This window comes from Petaurus breviceps, unplaced genomic scaffold (assembly GCF_028583685.1).
Source record: "Petaurus breviceps papuanus isolate PSGF00001 unplaced genomic scaffold, PetGlider_PUasm1.0 98, whole genome shotgun sequence".
Taxonomy (NCBI): domain Eukaryota; kingdom Metazoa; phylum Chordata; class Mammalia; order Diprotodontia; family Petauridae; genus Petaurus; species Petaurus breviceps.
This window is the reverse complement of record NW_027187460.1, coordinates 17054358-17069243: the sequence shown is the minus strand read 5'-3', so window position 1 is coordinate 17069243 and position 14886 is coordinate 17054358. Positions and strand designations below refer to the sequence as shown.

Sequence of the window (14886 nt, the reverse complement as noted above, 5' to 3'; positions counted from 1 at the left end):
GACCCTGGGCAAGCCCCCATCTGCCCCAGTCTCTTCATCTGTAAAATGGAGTTACCTCCCAGGACCTAATAAGAGTAAAGCACTTGGCACACACACAGTGCCGGGCACCTTGTAGATGCCTCATAATTAAAAAAAAAAAATGTGTTTCTGTTTCCTTCCTATGACTCAATATTGGTGATTTGCAGCTTTAAAAGGAGCTGAGTCTAACCCTTGTTTTTCTGGATTTTAGACCCGGAAGGGATCACATACAGGGTTTTCTATTCTAACCCCCACTCCCAATTTTACATAAGGGGAAACCAAATACAGAAAAATCGGGCTCCAAGAGATTAAATTTTCTCATGGTCAAATAAGTAGCAGACCTGGGATTCCACTGCGCCACAATATGCCAGAATGGGTCAGAAAACCAGTCTTTTGGAAGCTTTCTGACAACAACCAACTACCCTTGATTCAGGGATCTAGGATGGGCAGAGGATAACTTCAGGTTTATTCCAACCTGGAGTGTCTAAGGGTTCCAGGGTCCTGTGATTCTTTGTGTCCAGCAGTGGCCTAAGGGATAGGAAGGGGGTAACAGAGACCACAGTTCTCAAATAAGTACATGGGGTTGGGTAGTCTTAACTAGACGTCATGAAACACAATGTCAGAGGTCATCCTGTCCAACCCTTTTTACCTGAAAAGCATGTGCTATCTACAGCATCCCTAATAGTTGGTGATGTACATGCTTGCATACCTTCAGTGAAAGGGAACTCACTACTACCCCTAGCTCATTCTATTCAAGGGAAATTATAATTAAGGCACTCTTCCCTATAGTCTGCAGCTATCAGGGTCACAGGATTTTAATCCTGGAATGGATCATATATGGGACTTTCTACTCTAACCCCACCCCCAATTTTATCTAGCAGTAAACTGAGTCCAGGAAAATTAAAATGACTTGCCCAAGGTCACTACTAGGAATGTCAGATAGAGGGAGGAATCTAACTCAATTTCACTGTAGTTACTCATGCCAGGGTAGAAGAGATGGACAGTAAACATGATCTGCCAAAGGATGCGTTCTCTACGTCACTGATGCTGCTGGCTTCCACATGGCTGGGTGGGGAAGAACATCAGAGAAGGCTGGTCATGCCCTTGGGAGAACCCAGGCTGTGAACCACAAGATGGAAAGACCAGAAGCACTGGTGACAACAGCCCAGAAACCAAAAGCATGCTGATCAGGCCCTTACATTCTGTAGCACTTTCAGTATAATTATCACCCCCACTTTACATCTGGGGAAACTGAGGAAAACAGGGAAGGCTGACTTCCCCAGGGCCACACAGCTAGTCATTGTTTGAGGTTAAATCTGAACTCTGGTTTGATGCTCTTTGTCCTGTTATTTTTCCATTATCGTGGATTCATCAGAATTCTGGAGGAAGAAGAATTTTTCATATTAAGATGAAAGCCTTGAACCTAAAGGTCAAATTATCTTCTCGTTCCAAATCCTATGATTTATGAGAACCTAGGCTACCCCCCTCATTTCTCAGGAAAACTGTGTGATTTCACATAAGTCACAGAGATAAGGAAACAGCCACAGGCCTCTCCTGGTTTAAGGAAATGGCCACAGGCCTCTCCTGGTTCCCTTCAGCTGTGAGTGTCTGCCTTCTTCCCACACAGGGCACAAGTATGTACTGTAAACACATTGTCCAATTTCCCCCTTCCTTTTCCCTCCCCTTAGAATAAGAGCCTTGAGCAGGGATAATTTAATAAGAACATTACTATTAATTATATCATTATAACATCATGAAAATCATTATTACCGTGTTTCCCCGATAATAAGACCTATCCCGAAAATAAGCCCTCCCCTTACTATGTAAGATTCCTCTAAAATAAGCCCTCCCCCGAAAATAAGCCCTATTGAGATTGCTACTGTAGTGAAGGTGATCCCCTGCGCTACACGCTACATTACGGTACCCTCTGTATGCACCGTTCCCCCCCCCCGCCGTGAAACGCACGCCGCGCTCCGAGCTGCATCCAATCACAGCTGCAGCAGTGAGCGCGTCATCCTGTTCTTCCCCAGTGATTTGCTTTTTGAATAAAGGTACATTTTTTTGTTCACATTTACCTGTTTATTAAAATTGCTGTCAATGTTCATTAAAATAAGCCCTCCCCTGAAAATAAGCCCTCTGGTGTTTTTCTGTCCAAAAAAATTAATAAGACAGTGTCTTATTATCGGGGAAACACGGTAGTAATAATAGCATTTATATAGCACCTATGTATCAGGTACTATGCTCAGCATTTTACAGATGTCTTATCTGATCCTAAAAACAACTCTGGAAAGTAGGTGCTATTATGGTCCCCATTTCACAGTAAAGAAAACTGAGGCAAATAGGTTAAGCAAATAGGTTAAGTTACTTGTCCAGGGTCATACACCTAGTAAGTGTCCAAGGCTGGACTTGAACTCAGGTCTTCCTGACTCCAGGCCCAATGCTCTCTATCCACTGCCCACATGGCTGCTTGCCTTTCTTTGCATTCCCAATGCTAAGAACAGTGCCTGACTTACAACAGGCACTTAATATATGCTTGTTAACTGACTTATGTAATTGGAAGAGAAGGTACAAACAACCCCACTTTTCTGCTATATCAATAGTCTGATTACTGCATTCTTAGTAGCACAGTTCTCCCCAAATCCATCTTGTACAAAGTGACTTCAAATCTAGTCCTCTTTTTACTACACCATGAGCTCCAAATCTCCCAGGAAGAGTAGAAAGGAGAAGAGTAAGGAGGGGCTAGGGAGCTCATGCCACCAGACATACCCTTTTGGCTGGTTATCAGTCTTGAATACTTAATAATTTCCATAACACCCCCCTCCTCCCATCCATTCCTTGGCTCAACTGTCCCTCACAAATCTCCCAGGAGGATCCGGAAGACAGGAAGAAATCACGTGCATTAAACAGTTTAAAATGTACAAAGCACTTCACATACTCTCATCTGTTCCTATCATCCTTGCTACAAAGCAGGTATGATTGATCTCCACTGTAGAGATAATGGAAAAAAAGAGCTCAGAGTAGGACACATCCAGTATCTAGTAGGGATTCAAACACAGCCGTCCAGTCTTAGGAGTCAGGAACATCTTACCAACACAATACTGTCTTTGTGACCCCAAGTAAGTCACTTAACCTGTGTGCCCCAGATCAGTAAGGCCAACAATTAAAGGTAGGATGGGATTCCCAATCTGCCATCAGTACAAGCAATTTCCACAACTGAGAAACCTCCACTGCCCCTACCTCACAACAAACTCCCAGGTCTCAACATGCATGATGCAAAGAATGGTATTTTATCACCACTCCTCTCCTGTCCATTGTTTTCTTCCACAACTTCCTACAATCTTTTAACTTTTTTTAAAAGCCATTATATGGGAAGAACAAAAGGTAAGTACATTTGGGCTGTTAAGACATAACAGACTTGGTGGGGGGTGGAGGATAGATAAGGTCATAGTGATGGGGGGAAAGGCAAGGGGCCCATTGAATGGGGACAGAGTGAGTTAGGTTCACCATTGATGGTCACTGAGTTCTTCCACCCAGGCCATAGCCCAGCTGTTTTTCACCCTTATTAATAAGCATCAGCACAGCTGCATCTCCATTTCCTAATGGCTGGCTTTGAAGAAGTCCATGGGGGCTAAGTGGGTTCTACAGAAGATGGATTTTTTAGATTCTGTTGATTTATTATGCATATTTGGATTTAACGGCCCTCCCTATCTCTTCCTCCTCCCCAAATAGGAAGCCAAAGGGCTTTCTGGAGAGTCCTGCCCAGGGTTGATCACATCAACTGGAATTCCTCAGATCTCCTACTTCACTTTTCTGCCCACAGCTAGCTGATAGAGACTGCTTCCAACTGCAGCTTCCTGGATACTTTCTTGGCCCTTCTTCAACCCTGAGCCTGGAAGAATGTTGGCAACCTGAATTTTAAATGCTTTCTTACATAAACCATAAACAGAGGGTGTGGGGCTGTTATCTGTTAGGTGAAAAGTGTTTCACTTTTTAAAAAAAGTTTGGGGAGTGGGATGGTGGTGGTGAGGGTATATTTAAAGTATTAAACAGTAATTAATTATTAGCTGAGCGAAGTTTGCTGAAGGCCATAAAAACATCCAAAGCAAACTCCACTGCAAAAAAAAAATCTCTACTGCCACCCTCTCTGTGATTTATTTTCCTGTAGTGAAATTTATGTTTTATTCACTATAATGGGATTAGAGTACTTGAATCGTGGTCATAACAACCAGCATTGTTTATTACTGAATTATTGAATTTACTTTTGATTGAATTTGTACGCAGAGTCCTGTGGTTAGGTCATTTGGTTCAAAGCAGCAGATTCAGAGCTGAAAAGGGACCTTAGAAAGGGACCATCCTGTCCAACCTCATTTTACAGATGAAACCCAGACAAGTTTAGGGGGACTAGCTCAGGGGTCAGTCAAGTAATAGGAGCAGGGCCAGGATTCCAACTCTGGCCAGGTCCTTTGAGAGGACTGCCCTTTCCACTGAGATGGGGGTTCCTGAATCCAAGGAGTGGCCACTATGTGCCAGGTTCTGGAGAACACCAATATTAAAGTGACCAAGTTCCCCTCTTCAAAAAGCTCACAATCAATTAGTGTGTGTGTGGGGGGGGGGGTCCCCTTAAAATTTTTTTTTAGCCCTGACCCTTTTTCAGAATAAATTTTTTAAAATAAATGAGATGAAAATTGCATTTTTTTTCTAACTGAAATCTACTGAGGGGGGGGGGGGCAGGTGTTGGTGGACCCCAAACAAAAAATGTCTGAGACACAATATGTATTGGAAGCATCTTTGGCCTAAGGCCCAAGGGTTCTTAAAACCGTTTTTTGTGGTATGAATGCCCTCTATAAGTCTGCTGAAGCCTATGGATCCCTTCTTTGAATCATATTTCAAAATACATAAAATAAAATACAAGGAATTATAAAAGAAATCAATTATACTGAAATACGGTTTATTAAGGGTTTTTTGTTTTTTTTTTTTTACATGAGCTCATAGGCCCCAGGTTAAGAACTCTAGGTCTAGTCAATCAAGGGACTGAGAATTGACCCATTTATGGGCACTAGGCTGGACGTAACCTTTCCATTAGCAGTGCCAACGCTGACTGGATTCCTTAAGCAAAGGATGAGGGGGGGAGGGTAGAGAGGGGAGTATCACGCTGGCCAGGCCCTGGTCTCCTGGCGGGACACCTGGATTGGATATAAAGCATGGGTCTGGTGCCAGAGTTTACAATCTAGTAAAGCCAAATTATACTTTTTAATAGGCGGTAGTACATTTAATCCTGTAACTACAAGAACACTTGAGGAGGGAGGGAACATTTAACCACCAGGAGCATGGGGAAAGGTTCTCATGGACCAACTTGACTTTTGAAAGAAGCTAACGGCAAGAAATGCTATTATCTGAGGGGGACAGTGAGGCATTGGAGAAGACACTGTGGCATGCTCACTCCTTAATGCTGGGAGGGGCCCTGCTAATAACAACTAACATTTATATAGTGTTTACTATGTGCCAGGACTTTACAAATACTATGGCATTTGACCTTCACAGCATCCCTGGCAGGTGGGAGCTATTATTATCCCCATTTTCCTGATGAGGAAACTGAGGCAAACAGAGGTTAAGTGACTTGTCCACAGTCACACAGGTAGGAATTTTTTTTTTCTTTTTGGAGGGGGGGAAAGCAAGGCAATTGTAGTTAAGTGACTTGCCCACAGGTAGGAAATACATGAAGCTGGATTTGAACTCAAGTCTTCTGGACTCTAAGGCCTAGAACACTACCTAGCTACCTCTGTTAAAATCTTCCAGCCCAATCTCCAAATTTCACAGATTAAAAAAACAAGACCTAGGACATCAACTTTCCCCTGTTTACACAGCTAGTTGTAGCCAGAGAGGATTAGGATTCCAGGCTGAGTTTAGTAGAGTTAATTCAATATTTGCCCAAGGCAAATTGTGTGTATCAGCAAACTTCTAGTAGTAAGATCTCTATTTCTTAAAAGTTTATAACCCTTTGGAAAAAAAAAAAAGCCCCTCACCTCTAAGTTCCAGCCTCCTGAGACATCAGGAGGTTACAGAGGATGGAAAATGTCAGATCATGGCAGTACAGTATTACTGGGTCTAGGGAACGCAGTTAACTTCACATTCCCAGTCTATGGGGTCTGGGAGACACTCCCCCTCCCCTCCATGCTCTAAATGTGGCACTGAACCAAACAAGGGGAAGAGAACGTGTTCTGCTCACAGCAGGCGACAGAGGGAAGGGCCCTGCACCCCACCCACCTTTTCCCCTCTGCTGAGTTCCTGGATCTTATAGCAGGTCTTTTTGTCTAGATGGTATTTTGGCAGGCTTGAGGTTTTTCCTGGCATGGAAACATCAGAGCAGAGGGGACCCGAAGGATAACCACCAGGGGAACGAAGAGCTTTTTAGTTTGCAGGAGGGCTATTCCCCGAACTTGAGACCTAGGCAATCATGTGCCCAGTGGCTATTGGAGAATTCACTGTAATCCTATGAACAATGCCAGTGTTACTACTGCAGGGCATGGAAGAAAAAAAAGAAACTTATCTGGAACTGGTATTTGCCCCTGGGCTATAATGGCATTCACTGTAACAGAAGGATTTCCTTTAAAGGTATAATTAGTGAGCATTAAAAAGAAGAGATTATTTGGAAAAGGATCCAATATGCATACAGATCATAGGGCTCATGGAGAACTTTTATCCTGACACCTCATTTTACTGATGAAGAAACTAAAGGGCCCAGAAAGGTTGTCACAATGGTAATAAGTGTCACAGGAATTTGAACCCAGGTTCTTTGGCTCCAGGTCTAGGGTTCTCTCCACAATACCATTTATGGCTCTGATGACATTCTGTTTGGTATTAGTTATTTGTATAAATGTTTTTATGTTCTCTGCATATGACACATATATATATGTATATATGGACATACATACATACACATATACTTCCACATGCATAAGTATGTATTTGTATAGATCTCTATATACACATAACTGATAGACAAGTTCTATCAATTGTCCATTTAAAGGTTTAGCATGACCTTGGCCATTAATGGTTCTTCCTTCATCCACTTGATTTTTCCTATGTGGATGGTTAGACCACACTCTTCTGAGTAATTATGGATCTGTTCCAGGATACTCTACAATGTTCTAGTAGGCTTGAAACAAACAGTAGCCATTATCTGCCCACAGAAAGATCTGGGGGACCTCACCATACATAGGGAATAATTCCTCTTTAATTTGGACTCTGAAACTTTCCTCTGTAATAGCAAATATGTTGGAGGGAAAAGGGAATAGAAGGGCAAACTGGATGGCCTTCAGGAAATCACTAAGTTTCTCTGGATAATCCCAAGCTTCAGCCAGTGAACAAAAGTTCACCTTTGAAAATACTAATATTCTTCTGCTGTTGAATGGTTGTGAATCATGCATATCTGACAGGTACTTAAGAACTAAAACAGAGTATGACCCAGAAGGCACTGAAGAAATGAAGAGTAGGTGTAGACAGAAAGGGAACTTGAAGAATTCATAGCTGGGATCTCAGAGATACCCTTAAGTAGAAAAAGATGGCCTGGTCCAAGAGACAACAGTGAGAGTACCATGGCTGGATGGCCCAAGTACTGTATAGGCTATCCCATTTCTCCAAAATCAGGGAAAAATCAACGAAGGCCTGGTTGGATTCCATGTGGAAAATTCATGGGAAAATGGACAAGAGTCATAATGGGTGGGCAGGTACAGATGGTTTGAAAGATAATTTATGACTTAAGCTTTCCTACTAGACTATAACCTCTTTGAGGGCAATTACTGAGTTTCTATTCCTTTTGGTTTAAATCCCATTATAAATGCTTATGATTACATAAGCACACTTCGTTTACATCCCCCCCCCCAATTTATATCCATTATCTCATTTGATCCTTGGAAGAGTCCCATGAGGTAAGCAGTTCAAGTACAATTTCCATTTCATAAATGAGCAAACTGAGTCTTGGGGTGACTTGCCCAGCACCTCACAGCTAGTAAAAGGCAAGACCCAACTCCAGTCTCCTAATTCTATAAACTGTACTCTGAGGTAGTCAGTACTTCCAGCACTAACCGTATATACTAACTAACTAGATTCTGTTACATGCCTCACCATAGATATGTCGGGTAAAATGAGGCCAAGACCACAAATGGACAGGCCTCAGGCCAGGCTGGGCGTCAGGGAAACCAGAAGAGGGGTTAGAAGAATCCCTAAGACCTACTTCTCAGATAAAGAGGACCCTGGCTTACTGGGAGGCCTCTCAAAGCAGATTATCAACAAGGCTCTTCCCATCAAATATAAAGCTGAAAGAGATTCAGGTCAGAAAAACACCCTTTGCATTTAAATATCCAAATCATTCCTAAAGCTCTAGAGAGCTGAGTCATTACTATGGTCCAGGCAAAGAAAACACATGCTACGTAGGTCTGGCTGGTCTCCAAGAATTAAATATCAAGTTAGGCCGCTATTTATTAAATAGCATCAAATTTCAGTCAAGAAGAATAGGGGTGCAATCCTACATATTTATTAGCTAAATTACCTTTAAACCAAGTCACTTGGGTCCCAGTTTCCTAGAGTTAAAATGAGAGGATGAGCAAATGAATGTCCTCATCCCAGGTCTGTTCTGAGAGTCTGGACACCAATAATCACAGAACTTCAGAGCCCAAAGACATTACAGGGGCCATCTAGTCCCAGTCTTAACTGAAAACAATCCCCACTATGATAACATCACCAACAAGTGGTTACCCAGTCTACTTGAAAGCCTGGCAGCCCATTCTGTTTTTGGATAGTTCAAGTTATTAGGAAGTCTGGTTCTTTTGGGGGGCAGGGGGGTGTCCTTCTAGCTTAATCTTCTAACTTTCACCCATAGCTCTAGGCTCTTCCCCTTCTAAATCTAAGTCTAAATCTTCCTCCCTAAATCTCCCCCTTCAAAGATGAGTTAAGCGTCCTCTGAGTCACTAATGAGGAATGAAGGTAGTGGAAAGGATTACTGGGTCAGGTTGCCAGCAGATGGCCTTTGTGAATGGTCCTTCCAACTGCTAGATTCAAAGATTCTGTTCTGGGGGCAAGCTAAGTGGCGCAGTGAATAGATCGCTGGCCCTGGAGTCAAGAGGACCTGAGCTCAAATGCAGCCTCAGACACTTGACACAAAAACTAGCAGTGTGACCATGGGCAAGTCACTTAACCCCAACTGCCCTCCAAAAAGAAAAAAAAAATTTGATTCTGTTCTAGCACTCCAAGAACCCTTCCAATTCCCTAGGGTTCAATGTTGCAAATGTTAACATTTTATGTTCCAACACAGTTTTAAGATCCCTTTCCATCTCCGTTCTAAGCTCCCTTCCATCTCCAAATCCAAGGATTTCCAACGTTGAATCATCTTGGGCGACTAGAAGGTACAAAATCTTTGACTCATTCCTTTGTTGTTCTTTCCAGGCAAGCTTGGAACTTTGTGAAGGTCATTATCAGACAATACTATTTTTCTTTCCCAGTGGGTATGCTTCCGGTCACATGCCCAAAGTTTTTTTTTTAAAAAAAGCAAAGAGGTAAACAGTCGTGGTTCAGAAGTCTTCCCATCACAAGGGCAACTGGAATCCTACTAACCAACCCCACCTCCCAGCCTCTCCCCTGGTCATCCAGTGTGTTTCTCTCATGAATGTATGATTTAGACTATTCCCCTCCAACATCCCTCCCTCATCTCTTGGGAGCCTCACAAAAATTAGATTTCCCTTACTATTACCAGAAAGGGAAAAGATATGTTAACCTTCCATTCCAAGTCATGAGTGGGCAATTTAAATGCCAGGTCTGACCTTGGCAATTCAGAAAACCTAGGTTCTACAAGTTGCAGCATATGAATGTAATGGAATGCTATTGTTCCAGGCCAGATCCCAACCATGAACCTTTCCATGAGTTAGTACCTTTCATATTCTCTTACCAAGCAGTCAAATGGGATTTCAAATTCTCACACTGTGCCCTCCATATCTCCTTTCCCTGAATCTTTTTCTTTCTTTGTGCTGGCTCTTTGCCACATGCCTGGAATGCACTCATTCCCCACCTCTGCCTAGCAGAATTCTTAGTGGTTCTTACAGCTCCATCCAAACACCACCTTCTACATGAAACCCTTCCAGATCCTCTTAGTTGGATTGTAAATAGCTTTGTTGTTGTTGAGTTGTGTCCAACTCATGACCCCAAGATGCAAAAATACTTAAGCAGTCTGCCATTTCCTTCTCCAGTGGATTAGCCAAATAGAGTTTCTGTGACTTGCCCAGGGTCACACAATTAGTGAGCATCTGAAGTCAGCTTTGAATTCAGGTCTTCCTGACCCCCACCCAATTACCTTGTATTTATCTTGTATATATTATTTCCTGGAAAGAACAAGCTTCTTGAGAACAAGGATCATTTCTTTCGGTCTTCACTGCCTAGCATTAGGTCAGTGAATAAATCTGTGGTTTTGATGTTTTTTTTCTGCTATTTGGGGGAGAAGGGGCAATGGCCTTTCTTTTTATTCCCAGTACATAGCATCTGGCACAAAGCAGGTCCTTAATTAATGCTTGTTGACTTGTTAATAGACGGAATTTCCAGCTGGAATAGCCTTTAAGAGATCATGTGGGGGCAGCTAGGTGGCACAGTGGATACAGCATAAGCCCTGCCTCAGACACCTGATACCTACTAGCAGTGTGACTCTGGGCAAGTCACTTAACCCAGACTGCCTCTAAAAGGGAGAGAGACTGGTATAGTCTAGGTATTCTATATACAATCTGGTATAGTCTAGGAATTCTTAACCTTGAATCCATAAATTTTAAAAAATATTTCAACAACTATTTTTATTTTGTATTATGCTTTATATTTTTACTTCAATATATTTGGATGCATTTGTAATACTATGGACTTCATTTTATCCATTTAAAAACATTATTCTGAGAAGAGATCCATAGGCTTCAGCTGTCAAAAAGGTCCTTGACACTGAAAAGATTGAAAACCCCTGATCTAGTCCAACTTCCTTAGCTTTCTAGGAAGCAGTTACAAGGAGCAGCGGGAAGAGGCCTGAGCATGAAGTGAGGAAGACAGAGTCAGATGTGGTCCCTGACACTTACTAGCTGTATGACCAGCCAGACCCTGGACAAGTCAGTCACTCGAGAGTTTTCTCATCTGTAAAATGTGGCTAACAAGAACATATACCTTCCAGCGTTGCTGTGTGGATCCAAGGAGATATAATTGTAAAGCTTGAAGCACTATGTGAATACTAGCTGTTATTAATAATAATATTTGGTACAGAGCATGCCATGTTCTAACATTCTAAATTCTAAGAATTCCCTCCAACTCAAGTCCCATGTTCTTCCATCGAATTTATTATATACTCAGACTCAAAAAGTCTCACTTTCAACTGCTCTTTGAAGCTCAGAGTTGAGTAAGCCAGGTCACTCTAGAGGTCATCCAGTCTAGCCCCTGGCCAGAAAAATGAGAAATCAAGCCAGGTAGGCTAGGCGTTATGGTACTGTGAAGAAAAAAAAAAAACTACTGAATTTAGGAATCAGGAAACTATAGCCCCTTGCTGTGTGACCCTGGGCAAGTCACTCTAGTTCAATCTGTTTTCCTAATCTGTAAAATGGGAATGGTAACCTTGGCCAATGCCTCCACAGTGCCTGATGAGGGCTATGGCAGATGTGGTTAACAATCAATAAAGATAAAGGAAATGTCATTTACTCCACAGGCACTCACCCCAGCTCTGCCAAAGTAGGAGGGACTTTTGGTCTTCTGAGATGTTGCCTGCTTTAAGGGCAGAGGAGAAATAACTCAAAAAACTTATACACAATCTATTTAAAATGACTAAAAAAATACATTCCCTAAAATCACTGGGCAAGTGAGCCCTTCAGCTGAAATATGTTCAAGAAAGAGAAAGCCAGAAAACTATAGGGTGCCTCTAATTTGTCTCCCCAGTCCTCAGGAAGATAGGGACAGAGAATCAAAGCCCCACCCACCCTACCCTCCTGAGAGTCAGCCCCAGGAAAGATAAGCAAAAAACAATTAACCATCTACCCAGAACCAGAGATGGGGTGTCATTTTTCTATAATCTCCCCAGTGGTTAGCAGCACCCTGCAAATTTAGAATTTAGAGTTGGAAGGGAACTGAAACCTTAGTATCATGGACCACCCTCTCTCTGTAACCTGGCAATCTAGTGAAGCCTCTAGACCCTTTCTCAGAAAAAAAAAAAAAGGTTTTAAAAAAATAATTAATAGGGGCGGCTAGGTGGGCAAGTGAGTAGAGCACAGGCCCTGGAGTCAGGAGAACCTGAGTTCAAATCCGGCCTCAGTCATTTAACACAAAAACTAGTGCGACCTTGGGCAAGTCACTTAACCCCAATTGCCCTCCAAAAAGCAAAAAATAAAAATAAATTTTTTAAATTAAAAAAAATAATTAATAACATAAGATGCATTTTTTTTTCTCTTCCAAGTTCATAGACTCCTCGAAATCCATCCATTAACCCTCAGAGGTCGGTGGAGAAAGCCTGATCTAGTCCAAGCCCCTCACTTTGATCGATTAAACACTTATTAATCACCTACTATGTGACAGACACTGTGCCAAGTGCTGGGGATACAAAAATAATCTCTGTCCTCAAGGAGTTCACAGTCTAACCCGGGAGACAACATGCAAGCAAACACATACAAAGCAAATTATGTGCAGGATAAATAAGAAACAGCAAGCTCTAGACTGATGAGTTGGGAAAGGCTTCTATGTAGAAGGTGGGATTTTTGTAAAGAAAAAAAAAAGCCTGGAAGGTCAGTAGTAAGAGCAGAGGAAGGAGGGAGGGCATTTCAGGCTTAGGATTTACAATCAGGGAGATCACTAAAGTAGCCTCGACTTTCAAGTCCTGGGTTTTCCCTCAGCCCTCCCATGCCAATCTCAGAAGCAAGAGGGCACAATTGCATCTTCTCAAGCCCTGCTCCTGTTTCCAAAATACCCCACGCACTCAGACCAGCCCTTGAGGAGACAAAATGGGGAAGTCAGACTGGAATCACAAAGGGAGAGCAGGCATCAATCGCACGCAGCTGCTGCGGGCTCGGGCACCTTTTTTCCAGGGAGAGGGCAACGTCTATATTCCTACCTAGCCTGCCCTCTTCTGAGAGGCTGAATCACAGTCTCACTAATACAAGCCAGCGGCAAGCTACTCGCACAACTATCTGCGCGGCTCCAGCTGTTTCCACTACTTGTGAACAGGAGGGGTTGGCCGGACTGAGGGTGAGAAAGGGAGGTCGGCCAGGGGTGGCAGATTGGGGGAGGGGGTATTAAGGCTCACTCTCTCAACCTCTGCTCACCGCCCCCAAGTCATTTAAAAGTCCAAGACGAATCAGATAACCGACCAGCTCTCCCACTTGCGCCAAGGGCCGCAAGACACACCCACCCACATCCACCCTCTTTCCCTCCGCTGGCCCTATCTCTCTTCTCTCTCCACCTCGCAGTCTCAAGCTATAAATCGAAGCCCACTGTCGACCCCTTTTGTCAGGGCGCTCACTCGCATTCCCTTTTTTCACAATTGGGCATCACACACATGCACGCAAGGTAGCACACCCACACACTCGCCCCTTCCCTTGTCTCAGAGGAGGGGCAAGAGAAGGGGGTCCCTTAGCTGAAGGACCCTACTCCGGGCTTCTGGTCTACACTGACCCGACTCCCTCTTCTGGCCCAAACCAGGGAAGCGCCCACGTCTTGCATGAACCCCCCCCCCGGGGCAGAGGCGCCAGCTGTGAAGTTGGGCATGGAACCAGGGCGAAGTGTGCCAGGTGTTCACAACCCTTCCCGTTCCCATGTGTGTACACACACACTCATCCACCCATGGTTCGCAGATGTCCATCGGGAGGAATCCCAGCTCCCATCCTCCGCTCTCTGGGTCATCCTAGAGAGGCTGGGTGGAGCACGCCCTTCCTTTTTTAAGCCCTCTTCTCTCACCTCCAAGCAGCGGCTGAACCAAACCCGAGACCCAGCGCTCCCTCCCGGTCAAACCCCGATCTTTGCTACCCCCTTGATCAAACCATCCCCAAGTTTTGCAGCGAGCGCTGCGCGCCCCGCCCACCCCCGGGATCCCACTGCGCCCGGGGCGCACCGCGGGGTCCCAGGGCTCCGAGATGCGGATCTACGTCCAGCCTCCGGGAAGGAAAACCAACGACCCCGGGGCTCCCCATCTCGGTCCACGTGGTGGAACTGGGCGGGGGGGGGGGGGGGAGAGAGAGAGGATGGCCTTACCTGGGGAAAGAGGCTTAGGAGATGAGGAACGCGGGTCCAAGGGAAATCACTCAGCCGCGCCCTAGTCTGTTGTCCAGCTAGGGACTCAGAGCCCGAACGCGTGGGTGAGCGGAGTAAGCGTGCACGCAGGCAGCGAGGTTTGTTTATGTCCGGCGCTGGCGGGCGAGGGACGCTTTATAGCCGCTGCGGCCCCGCCCTCCTCTCCCCGACCGTCCCCGCAGCTGCTGTTTCTGCACGCAGCAGCCCCGACCGCCCTCCCTCCTTCCTCCTGCTCTTCCTCCTCCGCCTCCTTCCGCGAGCAGCGGCCGCCTGTTGCGCAATGCTTTGTAAGCGAGGAGCCGCTCGGCTGGGGCGTCCTCGGGGCTCCAGGCTGGCCACCTCACTCCCCCCCCCCCCCCCCCCCCCCCCCCCCCCCCCCCCGCGGCTATAAAGCGTCCCTCGCCCGCCAGCGCCGGGCAACCGTAAGGGAAAGGGAGACAACGGGAGGAAAATGGAGAAGACGCGGCGGGACCCCCCCCCCCCGCCCCTGCCCCTGCCCCCACAAGATCTTTGTGTTTGGTGGAAGCGGAGGGGTGGCTTCGTGGTGTGCGTGTGCATGAGTGTGTGTATGTGTGTGCGCGCGCT

At 45.0% G+C, this 14886-nt stretch overlaps 1 protein-coding gene across 2 annotated transcripts in view; it reads right to left on the bottom strand.

The window, feature by feature from the left end:
• The window catches only part of NDRG1 (N-myc downstream regulated 1), a 79978-nt gene extending 65433 nt beyond the window's left edge, over positions 1-14545 (bottom strand). The window contains exon 1 of one of the 2 annotated variants that reach the window (XM_069081302.1): positions 14263-14545. The gene's annotated coding sequence lies outside the window, so the exon portion shown is untranslated. The remainder of the gene's footprint in view (positions 1-14262) is intronic. The other variant, XM_069081303.1, reaches the window with a different exon arrangement.
• Between the last annotated feature and the right edge of the window lie 341 nt (positions 14546-14886).